At 40.0% G+C, this 15,966-nt stretch overlaps 1 protein-coding gene and 1 non-coding gene across 4 annotated transcripts in view; both read right to left on the bottom strand.

Moving 5' to 3' along the window:
- REPS2 (RALBP1 associated Eps domain containing 2) overlaps window positions 1–15,966 on the bottom strand; it is a 258,187-nt gene that overhangs the window by 201,470 nt on the left and 40,751 nt on the right. The window lies entirely within an intron of this gene.
- Window positions 10,286–10,358, bottom strand: TRNAE-UUC. The gene has a single exon. It is a non-coding gene; the product is annotated as a tRNA-Glu (tRNA).

The following is a 15,966-nucleotide window of genomic DNA, read 5'->3' as shown; positions in this document are numbered from 1 at the left end:
GGTACACATCAGTGAGGGGTACATAATTTCAGAACATCCCACCACTAATTGCTAAGCTTGGCCACTTGGTTAAGATGGTGACTGCTAGATCTCTCCACTGCAAAAACATGTTTTCACATAATACATTGAGAACTTTTGAAAATTCTATTCCCTGACAAACTGACTTTTGACTCTGCTCAATACTAAATCCAAGTAAGTCTAGCTAAATGACATCAGCATCTACAGAACTGGAATCTTAACACAAAAACCATAACAAAGATAGGATGATGTTTATTCCATGGTTGTCATTACCTCCAGTTTATGCACAAATAAATGCCACAACTCAGAAAGTTAACTGAAGTGTTCAAGGTCACAAGTTCAGAGCCAGCATGCAAACCTCTGTGTGCCTGGGTCCAAATGTAAAGGCTTTTCCATTACATCAGGGGTTGGAAAATTGATGTTCATAGGCCAAATCTGGCCCACTGCCTAGTCTTATATGGTTTTTACAGATGAACATTTGCAGTCAATTTGATGGTAGGGAACAGTAACTTTGAATCCTATGAGATAAAATGTTATCTCCAAAATAAGAATTCCATGCTTCTTACTAGTAGATCTGTATTACTCTCCTACAAAAAAAAAAAGGAAAAAAAAAACCTGTATTCAATTATTATATTTTGAATTTTGTCAATAAAAGCTCTGAGGAAATTTGTTTTCTGTCTTGTTATATGAGTACCTATACAGTATCCTCAATTTTGTCTCTTGGCCCTCAAAGCCTAATATTTACTACCAGGCCCTTGAGAGAAAGGGTTACCAGTCCCTGATGAGACACTGCCTCCCGGAGTTATACATGACATCCTGTGGATACACTCAAAGACATGCAGAAAGGTATTTTCCTAAAATAATTAGCTGCACTAAGTAAATACCAACTTAAAGAGTGAACACTTCCAGTAGAGGAAAAGAACACACCTGTATCCCCCCCTTTTCCACCCATTTATATACATTTGTTTAAAATTTTCAGGAGCTTTTGAACTAGGGCTTCCTACATTACTATAAACTTCCACAGCAACCAACTGGAGCAATAGTTCAGATACGAGCAAAGTCTATGCAATAATTCACATACTAAAAATAGAATTTTACTTTTGTCTGCCTTACTGAGATAGTAGAGTTGACAAATAAAATTGTCATATATGTAAAATGACCAATGTGATGATTTGATGTAAAGACTGTGAAAGGATTTCCACTATTGAGTTAATTTATACATTCATCACCTCCCTTTTATGTATGTGTGAGAACACTTAAGTTCTACTCTCTAAACAAATTTCAATTATACAATACCATTATCAACTACAGTCACCATATTATAGGGCTTTCCTGATAGCTTAGTTGGTAAAGAATCCACCCGCAATGCAGGAGACCCCAGTTCGATTCCTGGGTTGGGAAGAGCTGCTGGAGAAAGGATAGGGTTCCCACTCCAGTATTCCTGGGCTTCCCCTTGTGGCTCAGCTGGTAAAGAATCCGCCTGCAATGCATGAGACCTGGGTTCAATCCCTGGGTTGGGAGGATCTCCTGGAGAAGGGAAAAGCTACCCGCTCCAGTATTCTGGCCTAGAGAATTCCATGGACTGTGTAGTCCATGGGGTCACAAAGAGTTGGACATGACTGAGTGACTTTCACTTTTCACCATATTATATATTATACAGCAGATCCTCAGATCTCATTCATCTTAGAGCTGAAAGTTTATACCCTTTCAATAGCAACTCCCACTATTTCCCCCACCCTACCCATTCTTGGCAACCAACATTCCATTTTCTGTTTCTATAAGTTCAACACTTTTCTTCTTTTTTCAGATTCCATATATAAGTGATATCATACAGTATTTATCTGTCTTATTTCACTTATTTGTTTTTTAGTTTTAAAAAGAAAAGGTACTATAAGTCTTCATAACCTTTCTTTGAAAACATCCTTATCATTTGTGAGCACATAATGATCTAAGATCTCCCAACATATAAGCTACCCCCAAGTTGCAAATCATTTTTGGAAGTTAGATTATCTTTCAGATCCCCCAAGATGCCATTTAATTTAGGACCAAAGAGCCTACAATAAATTATAGACCAAATCCAGTCAAGATAATTAATTGATAGATGAATGAATGAATGATAGAGGTTATGACCCCAGATCTGGTTTGTCAGCATTCCTGGCCCAAGGCCAAAACTCACCCCAGTAGTGGGGAAGACCCAACCTGTGACCCTGACTCAGATGGGATCTGAACAGGGAAAAGACTCTAGGCAAAAAAACAGGAACCTGTATACTGTCAATGGAAGAACAGAACAGTGTAACATCCAGAGACCATTTAGCAACATCCATAAAAATTACAATTAAAAAATTATAATCAAACCTTGTATCTAGCAATTCTACCTCTAGGAATTTTAGGAATTCACATTGCACTTTACACAAGCAAAATGACATATGTACAAGGTCATTAAATATGTATCATCTAAGATACAGATTTGAAAACACCCAGAGGTCCATCATTTGAAATATTAGTTTAATCAATCATGGTTCATCCACACAGTGAAATTCTAGGCAGCTCTGGTAGACATCTGTCATATCTGTGATTACCCCATAATCTCTCAGAAAGCCTTTCTCTACTGAGAACTTTCTCATATTACAAATCTCACCCCTCCACCTTGAAAGCTGAGAATCAAACTGCTGCATCCTTTGCAGCTAAACTGCAAACATGTGACCAGGTCTCAAATGATGGGAATATCCACACAAGACTTTGCTTGAGATGTAAGAAATGTAAGAGAAAGAGCTTCTACTTTTGCAGGGGAAGCTGCCTTCTTGGCTCAGGATGATGGTGGAAGCAACTGCAGTTCAGTCAGATTCCTGCTACTTGCTACTCAGTACAGGCAGGAGCACAGGTGGCTCCCACCTAATACTAGAACTATATATGGCATGGTCGTTGTTTCTGGAAAGTTAGATGCCCCCTGTCTTGTAAACCTCCAAACAATTCCATGAGTTACCTAAAAATTCTAATCCCTTTTTGGCTTAATCATCTAGAGTGGATTCAGTTATTAGCCACAAAAACCACCAACTAAAAAAGAATGAGGAAGCTCTTTGTGTAATGATATGGAAGATCATCAGGTTAAACTGCTGAAAAGAAAAAAGCAAGACACACAACAGGGCATAGCAAGTACCATTTTTTTTAAAGGGGTTGACTCTAGATGCATTGACTTCTATATTCATATGCTATTCTGGAAATTGAAGCTAACAAGTTTGGCTGCAGCTGCTTCCAGAGAAGAGAACGTCCAGCTAGGGCACAGAGGTAGGGAAGAGTTAATTGAAATTCATTTTGTACCTTTTGAATTTTGAATCATGTGAACGTATGGTCTACTTCTTTAAAATGAATTTAGAAAAGTTGTAAAGAGTAAGAGACAAAGCCTAACCCCAAGTCAGCAAGAACTATTATAGATGTACTCCCAAATCCATTCCCCAGCCACCTGCTCTAAGGGCAATTTCAAAACAAAGTGCCCAGCTGAACAAAGCTGCAACAGTCCTTTCTCACCAAGTCCAGATTTTACACACACAAAGTGCTCTTTCCTCTAAGTTACCAAGCACAGAACTAGGCAGCAGCTTGCTTTATCATTTTTTTGATCTCTATGTTATTTCCTCTCTGATCTTTATTATTCTCTTCCTTCTGACTTCAGGTTTTGTTTGCTCTTCCTTTTCTAATTCTTTTATGTGGTAAGGTTAGATTGTTTGAGATTTTTCTTGCTTTTTTTGAAGAAGATCTATATAGTTATGAGGTTCCCCACAGGACTGCTTTTGCTGCATCCCACAGACTGTACAGTTGTGTTTTCATTGTCATTTGTGTCAAGGTATTTTAATAGCAGCTTGCTTTATAAGAACGAGCTATCTTTGTCAAAGGTAGCGGCTGTCTAGCTGGGTGACCGTGCAGAAGGCACCTGATCTCCTTAGTCATCTATTGGAGTGAAGTGGTCAGACTACAGAGAGCACAAACCTTTTGCTAGATCCAAAAATTCTATGAAAAGGAACTGTGTGGGTAAAAGCTAAAACTATGGTTTGAACCTCCCCCTCTGGCACTTACCACTTCTACTTATATTATGGTTCTCAGTATACCTGCTACATCTCCCTAAAACAAGGCTGTAAATCTCTTGAAGGCAAGTCCTGGATTTAAAAAAAAATCCCTGCATTCCCCAAAGCACACATCCCATTGCTTTCACATCAGGAAGATTCATGGAATAAATTAAATATACCTACTTAACTGACTTAACTCTTCACTCACTAATAGAACCACTATGCATGTTACTTCGTATCTCTGAATTGTGACATTGTGAATATATCAACCTATTCCATAAAGAAAGTTTGCTTTGTTTTGTTTTTACATTTTAAAGGATAGCAAGAACCTGAGGTGAGCTCAAGTAAGTTATTTTATAATCATCTAATTTCAAGCAAGCAAAGGCAAAGAGAAATACAGTTGACCCTTGAACACTGGTTTTAACTGCACAGGTCCACTTATAATGCAGATTTTTTTTTCAATAGCAAATAGTACATGAGCTGCAATTGGCTGAATCTGCAGATGTGGAGGAATTGCATATATGGAGGGCAGACTCCAAGTTACACATGGATTTTCAACTCTGGAGGATCAGCACCCCTAAACCCCCATGCTTTTCAAGGGTGAACTACACAACATATCCTTCCAGAGCTTTGAATTTACTCCCTTTGGCAGGGGTTGAGGTGGCAGGAGAAGGAATATTTTTGTATTAAAAGGCAAAAAGAAAAAAAAGGCAAAAATATGCTAAGGAGTCAAATATGATATTAATATGGTTCTTAAAGACAATAATTCAAATAAATTCAAAACTTGGACTAGTTACTTTGGTTTTTGAACAATGGATTGACATATACAGGTTTGACAGAGTAACTCTACAGATATTTTTTTATCATGCACCTAGATCATCTTTTAGAATGAGGAAGGATTATAGGCAGTGATGGCATTTGATGATAATGATTTCCTACTATGACTTTTATTCTCTAGGCCTTCTTTGGCAAGCCAGTGCCACAGCTCTGGAAGCTGCCCAAGCCAGCTGCACACATGCAGGCACGCACTTCAGGGTCAGGAGTTCCTGGAGGCTGGCACCTACCCAGGAAGAAAACCAGGATCTAACAGCTCAAGGCAGAAGAGACAGGAAGAATGTGCCAGGGGTGAACCACCAAGTTACAGAAGAAGCATTCCCCCAACCACAAGAAGACAGTCACTGTGATGGAGGAGAAAAGGAGAATCTCCAATAAGAACTAATGTTCACTGATGGTCAACTGTGTGCCAGGCACTCTCTCAAATGCCAGGAATTGATGAGATGAAGGAAACTTACACATACACAAAAGCAGTTTTAATACTAGAACTGAATTAAAAGGCAATTACAGTTCAGATGATACAAGAAAATTTGTCTGAGGATTCTGGCCCAGGTTTCTAGGCTCTGTATATCACAATATTTCATACAGCTGGAAGCAGCAAAATCTCAGGTGAACTCATGTGCTGCCAAGATTACACAAAGCTTTTACTGGTTCTGGCAACTCAGACTTACCTCAGGAGCCAAAGGATTCACTTTTCAACTTGTTTATTGACATTTTTAGTGCTTTGAATAAATAAAGTTACAGGTTGAGCTTATTTGGTATTTTTATAAGTTTGCTGATTTCAGTCCATTCTATATTTTATATCTTTTATTTTACACACACTTGTGCACATACACACACATTTCTTTTTTTTAAAGAAACTAGTGCCAAAAAGAGAGAGAGAGACAAAGGAAGAAACTAGTGCTTTAGCTAGAGGAACTGGAAAAGGCAATGGCAACCCACTCCAGTACTCTTGCCTGGAAAATCCCATGGACGGAGGAGCCTGGTAGGCTGCAGTCCATGGGGTCACTAAGAGTCAGACACGACTGAGCGACTTCACTTTCACTTTTCACTTTCATGCACTGGAGAAGGAAATGGCAACCCACTCTAGTGTTCTTGCTGGGAGAATCCCAGGGACAGGGGAGCCTGGTCACAAAGAGTCAGACACAACTGAAGCGACTTAGCAACAGCAGCAGCTAGAGGAACAGAGCATACCAGGACATCTCTTCTAAGTGGAGCATCCGTTCTTTATACACAGATCCTTGAAATGCTTCAGAGAATGAATGAATGCAAGTTCCATCTCAGATCACACCAGAGTTTTCAGTCTCCAGTATGAACCTGGACGGACTGGAACCCTCCAGCAGAGTGAAACATACCAGAACAGCAGCTTTTGGTAGGGTAGGCAACCTGACTTCATTAACGGGTTTCTGTGCCAAGTTCCTAGTGAAGACCCTATCCAACCGTTAAAAAGAGCAAACGCCGCGCTCACCTCCCCTGCCACACTGGCAGCCTCCCTCTGAGGAGGCTGACCCCCCAACCAAAGCAGACTAGTGCAGGGCACTGAAGCTGGAGACGGCCCCTCCCTGTTCAGGTCAGTTCTCTTCCCCCTAGCAGAGCCTCGGGACAACCAGCACACTGAGTCCCCTGCAACATCATGACAAATGCAGGTGGCTTTAAGGGGCTTCAGCCCAACTAGGGGTAACCTAGCTCCAAGCCCATCGTGCTATTGTTCCTATTGTAACCTAGTGGCTACATTCTATTGACCAAACTCACCTCCTTTCATGACCAAATGAATCCCCTTTCTATGCCTCAGCTACACACATCCATTCTCTTCCCTCTCTAGCTTGACAGATATCCATCATTGAAAGCTGGGCCTTGCTCTCACCTATCTGTCCTTGTCCTGCAACTCATCCCCAGATGCCCCCTGACACTTCCCTGATTCCCAGACCTTCCTTGCTCTTAGATCACCTGCCATTGAGCTGTGTTTGCCTAAAAGGACATCCCTAGGACCTAGGTGGATATCCTAGCTCCTCCCCTGAATCACCTTTAGACACTAATTCATCAGCCCAGATAGACTCTGCATTGCCTGACCTGATACATCCACCCATCCCCCCTTAACTGATGCCCCGACTACAATGGATGAGCTGAGACCCAGGTCCTGATTTCTCCCAAGACATTCTACCCATCACAAGCCATGCTTAGAGATTTGACAACTTAAGAGATATTTGACACAGAAAGAAGAGTCCCTGCCCTCAAAGGGTTTATAATCTGTTATAGACTGAATGTCTGTGACCCCTCCAGTTCATGTTAAAACCCTACCTCCCCAGTGTGATAGTATTAGGAGATGGGGCCCTTGAAAGGTTATTAGGATGTGAGGAGGTCCAGAAGGTAAAGCTCTCATGAATGGAATCTGTACTCTTATAGAATCAGAAGAGATCTCGCTTCCTCCACGATGTGAAGACACAGACAGAAGTTATCAGTCTGCAACCCACAAGAGGGCCATCACCAGAACACAGTCATGTTAGCACCCTGATCTCAGACTTCCAGCCCTTAGAAATGTGAGAAGTAAATTTCTTTTGTTCATTAGCCACTCACTTTGTGTTATTTTGTTACAGCAGCCTGAGCTAAGACATAATGTGACTGAGGTGTATCTAAGAAGTTTGAGGAAAAAGGATGAACATTTATCAAACAGCTACTACCCACCCTCCAGGCAGAATCCTTGTCTCTTTGTTTCATTTCTAACACTGAAACTAATCCTACATGAATGGTTTTGCAGATAGGTACTTCAGAGTTTAGAAACGTTATTAGAGGAAAATAAGAAACCATCTGAATTAAAAGATCTTGTCTCTCAACAATTTCTATTACAGATGTCACATGAGTGAAATTCAGTGAGCAAAGAGTCAACCCCTTATGTTCACTCAGATACCACCCATTCAGTACTCTTAGGTGGCATTCTACGGCAGTGAATGGCATCTCTTTGAGCACACCAAGTCAAAGAAACACACTATCTGTACCTTGGCAGCCACAGATAATAAAAACTGGGCCCCACAATTCCCTGGCCTTCCAATTCATCATGGACACACATTTGTAAGAGAAGGAGCAAGTATAAAGGGTTCAGCCTCAAAACTGAGTATATTCTCTCAACAGACCCAAGAAACAAACCACAAACTGGCTCCATCCTAACTATGTTGTAACCAGCTGAGACAACCAGAGTATAGAACAGAAACGGATCAGCATTTGCCACTTCTCTTTTAGCTGCCCAGCATCAGAAACTCTTGCCAGTGTTTATGAAAATTTTCACCTGTCCTCAGTCAAATAGGCTAAAAATGTCAGATACCCACTTTCATGATTTCTTCTCAATCAGGGTATGGGCATAGCACCTAAGCTTGGCCAGACACAACACACAGGCATTTTAAGCAGCAATGAGTGATGTGAAGTAGCAGGAAGACTAGATCACTGTTTTCTGGAAACAATAGCAACCTCAGTGCCCCCAGGGGCAGCAAGGTGCCTAGCACCACACCCAAGGTCCAGTGCAGGCAATGTGTTTTGTGGCTGGAGGTATCCAATATTTAGTAGCTATGGTTCCAGCATCCTAACCAGACCAATTCTATGCTGAGATATGCTTCTAGTTCTGGCAGTGTTGCCCCTTAGCTGTGCATTAAGACTTTTATCCAGCTTCCCAAGAAGAAAGACTGAGCTATCCAATATCCTGCCAATAAACTCCTTTTCTGTCTAAATTACCCACTGATGGCTCAGTAGGTAAAGAGTCCATCTGCAATGCAGGAAACACAGGTTCAATTCCTTGGTCAGGAAGATCCCCTTGAGAAGGAAATGACAACCCACTCCAGTATGCTTGGTTGGGAAATCCCATGGACAGAGGAGTCTGATGGGCTACAGTTCATGGGGTCGCAAGAATCAGACATGACTTGTGACTAAACCACCAATTTCTGTTACTAATGGGATAGTGTTACTGAGAATCCTGGGTGTTACAGAGGACAGGACAAAGGCAAGCCTTGATTGGTCCAGAGCCATTGACTCTGTCAATGATTTACTGCTGTGTAACAAACTACCCCAAAACTTTAGTGCCTTAAAACAATATTTATTTAGTTCATAGTTGTGTGAGTCAGCAATGTGGGCTGAGCTTAAGCTGAGCAATAATATCACTGATCTAGGCCAGACTCTGCTGAACTCAGAGGGGTACTCACTTGTGCTTCCACAGTCAGCCTTGGGTTGACTGGGCACCTTCATTCCCCTCCATATAGCCTCTCATGCTCCAGCAGGTGAGCCTGGGCCTTTTTACATGGTGACAGAATTCCCAAAGGAGCAAGCATTGAAGCTGAAATGCTTCTTCAGTTCTAGGTTCAAAACCTACCCAAGTCTCTTCCACTGCATATGATGGTCAAACCAAGTCATAAAACTGTCCAAGACCCTAAGGATGGAGACACAGGCTCCACATCCTGTACTTAGCTCCACAGTTGCAAAGTATGGGAGGAATTTTTGCAATCTACCATACCTGTTTCAAGAATAGCACCATGGGGAAGCTGTCACAGTAGAGATAACCCTAGGGATTCCCATTTATGAGAACTGCTTATATCTAGAATTTGTGCCCACAACTATCTCCTTTAACCACCACCAATGCCAGCCACTGATTCAACAACACCTAACTAGAAGCAATAAACACACAGTGTTGAGCCTGCCAACTCTGCAGCCTGTGAACAGTTTTGTATAGGCCAGGCCCCTTGGATCTCTCTTACTATAGGGCATGCTGAAGATTATAGACTGAATAATGTGGCATCAGACAACCAGATCTCTGGCTCTGGGCATTTTTTTTTAACTTCAGCCTTCCTCTTAGGCAAAACTCAACATCAACATTTTCTGCATATGAACAAATGGGTAGTTTGAGCACTTCAGGCAGAGGACTAGTTAATATGCCTAACTTACAGAAAAACTTATCATAACTTGCAGGGAATCTCAAAAAGCTCTGCTCTGAATTTGTTTATTAGGATCTTGAAGAGATTTAACTATATCCTCTTCCAAGAGTCACTCAAATTGACAGACCCCACAAACTGAAATTAGATGTTTCCCTGACAATTGCTGAAATGAGAAAGGGAGGGCTCCTGCAAGAAGTTACCACAGAAACCACCCAGTCCTTGCATCTACCACTTACCTTAGACTTTGGCTGGCATTCAAGCACATCAAATCAGCAATAAAAATGTAAGGAAGATGGAAGGGCTTTGGAGTAATAAAAAATATCAATGCTTGGTACAGTGAGATTTTCCAGGAAAAAATTAGGCATAATCAATCCAAACATCTCAGGACTCAGATTAAGAAGCCTATGCATGCCCACCCCACCCCTGCTCTTTTTTGGCCATACCACACGGCTTGCAGGATCTTATCTCCCTGACCAGGGATCAAACCTGGGCCCTCAGCAGTGAAAGCACAGAGTCCTAACCACTGGACCACCAGGGAAGTCCCCAAACCATTTTTCAGTTCAGTTGCTCAGTCGTGTCCGACTCTTTGCGACCCCATGGACTGCAGCATGCCAGGCCTCCCTGTAGCACGCCAGTAATTTCCCAGAGTTTACTCAGACTCATGTCCATTAAGTCAGTGATGCCATCCAACCATCTCATTCTCTGCCGTCCCCTTCTCCTCCCACCTTCAATCTTTCCCAGCATCAGGGTCTTTTCAAATGAGTCCCACTTTTAAATACCCCAAAAGAAGTTTAGAAACAATAGGGTCTGGTTTCCTTAGTGTTGCTATGACAAAGTACCACAAACTGGGAGGCTTAAGACAACAGAAACGTATTGCCTTACAGTTCTGGAGGCTGTAAGTCCAAAATCAAGGCATTAGCAGGGTTCATTTCTTCCAAGGGTTCAGAGGAAATATCTGTTCCATGCCTCTCTTCTAACCTCTGCAACTCCAGGAGTTCCTTGGTTTGTAAACACATAACTCCAATCTTCATCTTCACATGGCATTTTTCTTGGGTGAGTTAGGAGTCCACCCTTCTCCAGGAAAATCTCATTTTAACTTGATTGCATCTGCAAAGAGCTACTTCCATATAAGGTCACACATATGCCGAGGTACCAGAGGTTAGGACTTCAACATATCTTTTTATGGGGATACAATTCAACCCATAAAACACAGCTCTTATATAAAGTATTTTATTTTACCTATTCACTGTTCGTTAAGGCAAACTGATAGCTCCATTTAATGTATAGCTTAATCAAAACAGAAGGTTTGTACTTGGTCACATAGCCACACTTAGCTACAATGAAATCTGAGCAGTGCAACCTTTACTCTGGGCAGCCACGTGCCCAGCTCAAAAATGGAGTTTCTACTACAAAAGAGAAGATGAGAATAGGAATCAGGGAACAATAAGAAATCTATATCACATAGGCAAAGAGAAAAATCACTCAGGAAAACAAGTCAGTGCCTAGACACTCTGGTTCTCAGGTGAGAACCCACTGCAGGAACAAGATCATAAAACTTAATGGTGCTTGGAAATGACCTTGGAACTGACATGAAAAAACTGGTTTGTGTCTAAAAGAAAACCAGAGGCAAAAGGCACTCAAAGGGCAAACACTGAATAGAATTTCAAAGTAGCAGCACTTGAGGAAAAAAGTCAATCATACACCTATGTATAGAGACTCACATGGACCTCTCCACTGCTCCACTTCAGAACAAAATTAGACCAGGGCCTTAGAACGCCACCAAATATAAAGGTACAATTAATACATTATTTAGTATTATGATTCTTCTGACTCATGCTTTTTTTTAATTTATTTTTAATTGGAGGCTTCCCTCAGAGTTCAGTTGGTAAAGAATCTGCCTGCAGTGCAGGAGACCCCAGTTTGATTCCCGGGTTGGGAAGATCCACTGGAGAAGGGATAGGCTACCTGCTCCAGTATTCTTGGGCTTTCCTTATGGCTCAGCTGGTAAGAATCCACCTTCAATGTGGGGGACCTGGGTTCGATCCCTGGGTTGGAAAGATCCCCTGGAGAAGGGAAAGGCTACCCACACCAGTATTCTGGCCTGGAGAATTCCATGGACTGTATAGTCCATGGGGTCGCAAAGAGTCGGACACGACTGAGTGACTTTCACTTTAATTGGAGGATAATTGCTTTACAATGTTGTGTTGGCTTCTGTCATACAACAACAGGAATCAGCCGTAAGCATACATATGTTCCCGCCCTCTTGAACCTCCCCCCCATCTCACTCCACTCGGCTGTCACAGAGTACCACACTGAGCTCCCTGTGTTAAACAGCAACTTGCCGTTGGCTATATGACTCTGATTCTTTTTTCCCTTGCTTTTTTTAAAATTAAACCTTGTATTTTGAGGTAATTATAGATTCACATGCACTTGTAAGAAGTGATACAGAGAGACCCTGTGTAACCTTTACCTAGTTCCCCACAACAGTAACATCTTACAAAACTATAGTGGAAGAACACTACCAGGATACTGACTTTGACATAATCAAGATAGAGAACATTACCATCATCACGAAGACCTGCATGCTACTCTTTTACAGCCAATCATTTCCTTCGCACTCCTGCCCCCTCAATCCCTGAGAACCACTAATCTGTTGTTCATGTCTATAATTTTGTCATTTAAAATAAGTTACATAAATGGAATCACATAGTATGTACCATTCAGGACTGGCTTTGTTCACTTAGCGCAAGTCTCTGGAAATCCATGTAAGATTTGTGTACATCAGTAGTTCATTCCTTTATACTGCTGAGTAGTATTCCATGGTATGAACGTACCAGTTTGTTTAGCCATTCACCCAATGAAGGGAATCTATATCATTTCCAGTTAAGGACTATTAGAAATAAATCTGCTATAAACATTTATGTACATGTTTTTGTCTGAACATAAATCTTCATTTATCTGGGATAAATGCTCAGGAGTATAATTATTAGGTTACATATGGTAGTTGAATATTTAGTGTTTTTAAGAAACTATCAAACTATTTTCCAGAGGGGCTATATCATTGTACACTCCCATCAGCAAGGTATGAGTGACCCCATTTCTCTGCAGCATTTGGTGATGTCACCATTTTGTATTCTATCTACTCAGGTATGTAGTAATCCCATTTGGCTTTAATTTGCATTTTTCCAGTGGTTCATAATGTTGAACATCTTTTCCTGTGCTTATTTGTCATGTTATATATCCTATTCAATGAAACATCTCTTTATGTCTTTTGCCCATTTTTTTCCCATTTTCAACTGGATTGTTTGGTTCTTTTAATGTTGAGTTTTGAGAATTTTTTATATACTGCAGATAGTCCTTTGATATATATGTGCTTTGTAAATATTTTTTCCCATTGTGCAGCTTGTCTCTTAACAAAATCTTTATCAATGTAAAATGAATTAGATGTGTGAAATTCATTTTAGTGAAATGAATCAATGTTATCATTTTTTTTCCTTTTATGAATCATACTGTCAGTGTCAAGTCTAAGAATTCTTTGCCTAGTCCTAAGTCCTGAAGATTTTCTAGTATTCTGAAAAAATTATAGCTTTAAATTCTACATTTAACTTTGTGGTCAATTTGATTTATTTTTTGTATAAGGTGTGATATTTAGATCAAGGTATTTTTGTTTCTGGTTTTTGTTTTTGCCTATTTATGTTCAACTGATCCAGCACCATTTCTTTCCTCCTCTATTTAACTGCTGTCACACTTTTTGTCAAAAATCAATTTGGCAGGGCTTCCCTGGTGGCTCAGTGATACAGAATCTGCCTGCCAATGCAGGAGACAAAGGTTCAATCCCTGATCTGGGGAGATCCCACATGCCACAGAGCAACTAAGTCCATGCACCTCAACTACTGAGCCTGTGCTCTGAAGCCCACGGAGTCACAACTACTGAGCCCACGTGCTGCAATACTGAAGCCCCAGGGCCTACAGCCCCTGCTCCACAACAAGGGAAGTCACAGCAATGAGAATCCCACACACCACAACTAGAGAGTAGCCCCTGCTTGCCACAACTAGAAAAAAGCCCATGCAGCAATGAAGACCTAGCACATCCAAATATAAATAAAGTCAATTGGGCATATTCATGTGGGTCTATTTTTAGGTTCTTTATTCTGTTCACTGATCTATGTATCTATCTCACCACCAACACCACACAGTCTTGACTACTATAGTTACATAAGTCTTGAAATCAGGCAGACTGATTCCTTCTACTTTATTCTTCTTTTCCAAAATTGTTTTAGCTATTCTAGAACCTTTGCCATTCCATGTAAATTTTAGAATACCCATATCTATATGTACAAAAAACCTGCTGGGATTTTTATAGGAATTACATAAATCAATTTGGGGAGAACTGACATCTTTACTACATTGAGTCTTCTAATCCATGAACATGGCATGTCTCTCCATTTATTTAGATCTCTGATTTCTATCATCAGTACTGTGTATTTTTCAGGATACAAGTTCTGTGTATGCTTTATCAGATTTACACTTTATTTTTTGAACAACTGTAACTGTTATTGTAATTGTAATGCTATATAGAAATACAATTGATTTCTATAGGTTTATTGTGCAACCTTGCTGAACCCACTTATTAGGTCTAGAATTTATTTTGTAGATTCCTTGGGACTTATACATAGACAATTACATCATCTGCAAATAGAGGCAGTTTTATTTCTTCCTTTCTGATCATATGCTTTTTATTTCTTTCTCTTGCCTAATTGCACTGGCTAAAACTTCTAGGGCAATGTTGAAAAACAGAGATGGGAAGAGACATCCTTGTCTTGAAAATGTACCAAAAATAACCTCAGAGATATAACAAAAAATGAAAAATAAAGTAGTAAATATGCAGGTACATCTAAATTAGTAGTTGGGAAAGATCTGCAAGCCAAATCTGGTCCACTCTGCTTTTGTAAATAAATTTTATTGGAACACAGACATGCACAATCATTTACATATTATCTATGACTGCTTTGGCACTACAACAGTGGGGTTGAGTACTTTTAACAGAGACTATATGGTCCACAGAGGCTAAAATATTACCATCTGACTCTCTACAGAAAAAAACTGCTGAACTGTGATCTAAATAAACAATGCCTCCATAAAATAATCTCTTGTAAAGTTTAATATATAACACTAAAGAATGTAAGACCTGAAACCATAAAACTCCTAGAATAAAACATAGGCAGTACACTCTGTGACTTGAGTATTAGCAATATCTTTCTGGATATGTCTCCTCAGGCAACAGAAACAAAAGCAAAAATAGACAAATGGGGCTACATAAAACTAAAAAGCTTCTGCACAGCAAAGGAAATCATCCACAAAATGAAAAGACAAGTTACTGAATGGGAGAAGATATATCTTACATCAGATAAGGGGTTAATATCCAATATATATAAAAATATGCACCCCTATGTGGTCAAAACAGCATTATTTACAACAGCCAAGATATGGAAACAACCTAACTGTTCATCAACAGATGGACAGATAAAAATGTGGTGTGTGTATGTGTGTGTGTATATATATATATATATATATATATATATATATACACAATAGAATACTACTCAGCCATAAAAAATGATGAAATCTTGCCATTTGCAACAACATGGATAGACACTGAGAGTATTATGCTAAGTGAAGTCAGATGAGAAAGACAAATACCAGATGATTTCACTCATATGTGAAAATATATTTTAATAAAGAAATATACAAATGAACAAACCAAATAAAAATAAATACACAGATACAGAGAACAGAGTAGTGGTTATCAGAGGGGAAGGGGGGATTAAATGAGTAAAAGGGATCAACTATATCGTGATGGATGGTAACTAAGCTTTTGGTGTGAGCACTGCTCCAAAACCAGACAAAGATGCCACAAAAAAAGAAAACTACAGGCCAATATCACTGATGAACATAGATGCAAAAATCCTTAACAAAATTCTAGCAAACAGAATCCAACAACATATTAAAAAAATCATACACCATGACCAAGTGGGCTTTATCCCAGGAATGCAAGGATTCTTTAATATCCGCAAATCAATCAATGTAATACACCACATTAACAAATTGAAAGATAAAAACCATATGATTATCTCAATAGATGCAGA

Source organism: Cervus canadensis, chromosome X (genome assembly GCF_019320065.1).
Source record: "Cervus canadensis isolate Bull #8, Minnesota chromosome X, ASM1932006v1, whole genome shotgun sequence".
NCBI lineage: Eukaryota > Metazoa > Chordata > Mammalia > Artiodactyla > Cervidae > Cervus > Cervus canadensis.
Note: the sequence above shows the minus strand (reverse complement) of the source record. Positions and strands in the feature narration are given on the sequence as shown.